Source organism: Nannospalax galili, unplaced genomic scaffold, assembly GCF_000622305.1.
Source record: "Nannospalax galili isolate Female #2095 unplaced genomic scaffold, S.galili_v1.0 scaffold227, whole genome shotgun sequence".
Classification (NCBI taxonomy): Eukaryota; Metazoa; Chordata; class Mammalia; order Rodentia; family Spalacidae; genus Nannospalax; species Nannospalax galili.
In genome coordinates, this window is record NW_008360303.1 from 6,150,371 (window position 1) to 6,152,067 (window position 1,697).

Here is a 1,697-nt window from a genome sequence, read left to right on the forward strand (position 1 = left end):
TAGCAAAAACAATCTTGAGAGAAAAAAACAATGTTGGAAGGATCACTACACCAGATCTCAAACTATATTACAGAGCTATAGTCATTAAAAACAGTGGTACTGTCACAAAAACAGACACGTAGATCAATGGAACATAATAGAAGACCAAACATGAGTGCATGCAATTTCAGCCACCTTATATTTGACAAAGGTGCCAAGAACACATAATGGAAAAAAGACAGTATCTTCAGCAAATGGTGCTTGCAAAACTGGATCTCCACCTGTAGAAAAATGAAATTGGACCTTTATCTTTCACCTTAGACAAAAGTGGACTCCAAGTGGTTCAAAGACCTCAATATGAAAGCCAAAACTCTGAAACTGCTAAAAGAAAACATAGGCACTATCTTACAAGATATAGGTGTAGTAAAGGAGTTTCTAAATCAGACACCACTTGTTCAGGCATTAAGGTCAACAATCAACAAGTGAGACCTCATTAAACTGAAAAGCTTCTGTACAGCAAAAGCTGTATATATAAAAGCTGGTATATACCAGTCCTTGGCATATACCCAGCCAAAGAAGTGAAGAAGAAGAAACCCATTGAGTGGGAGAAAATCTTCACCTGCTTTACGTCTTACAGAGGATTAATGTCCAGAATATACAAAGAACTCAAAAAAAAAAAAAAACCCAAAGAAACAAGAAAATAAATGGCCCAATAAAGAGATAGACCAAGGACCTGAATAGAGAGTTCTCAAAAACAAATAAAAATGACTTAGAAAGACCTCAAAAATTGCTTAACATCCTCAGTAATTAAAGAAATACAAACAGAACTACTTTACAATTTCATCTTACCCCAGTCAGACTGGCTAAGATCAAGAAAACAAAAGACTCCAAAATTCGGAGAGGATGTGGAGAAAAAGGAACAAATATTCATTGCTAGTGAGATAGCAAACTCAGGAAACCATCATGCAAAGCGGTGTGGTGAATTCTTACAAAGCTAAAAATGAACCTACCATATAATCCGGTTTTACCAGTCCTTGGCATATACCCATATGGCTCATCCTATCGTAGAAATACCTGTACACATTTTAGATTTTAGTCATCAAGTATTTATTAATAAAAATCTTAACACGTAAAGTTTGTCAAACATGGAGAGTATGTATATAGCAAGATCCAATTTGCTTCTCCCTTTTAGAGTTATCACAGGGGAAACATTAAACAATCAATAATCTAAATTAATGTGTACAGGTCAAAATCTAAAATAAGATCTAAAAGTGTGCAATTGTAGAAGAACACAACATAAAATCGACATGATGTTGAATTTGTCAATTATATATCTTGAATCTAGAAACAAGAGCTCAGATAAACAGAAAACATAGTTAGCCTACATTAAAATTTAAAACCTTTTGTGCAGGAAAATCTCAATTACTACTTTAAAGAATGATCCACAGGATGAAAGCAAAAATTTGTATATTTCTGATAAATAGTTAATATCCAGAATATATCAAATTTCTGCAAATCACCAGTAATTAACAAAATTGAGCTGAAAATGGTTATGGTGTTAAATTTTCTGTTCTGTATATTACCATAGCAAAAGCCAAAATGATTATTTTGTATCTATGTCAAAATAAGACTATTTTGAGCATTATTAGAGAGTTGGTATTATTTAAATGAGAGTCAAAAACTGTTGAACACGGTTTGCATTTACAAACATAAATTTC

The 1,697-nt window shown here is 32.9% G+C and overlaps 1 pseudogene; it reads left to right on the top strand.

Annotated features, from left to right (window-relative positions):
* The first annotated feature begins 1,124 nt into the window (after positions 1–1,124).
* LOC103726694 overlaps positions 1,125–1,697 on the top strand; it is a 2,735-nt pseudogene continuing 2,162 nt past the window's right edge.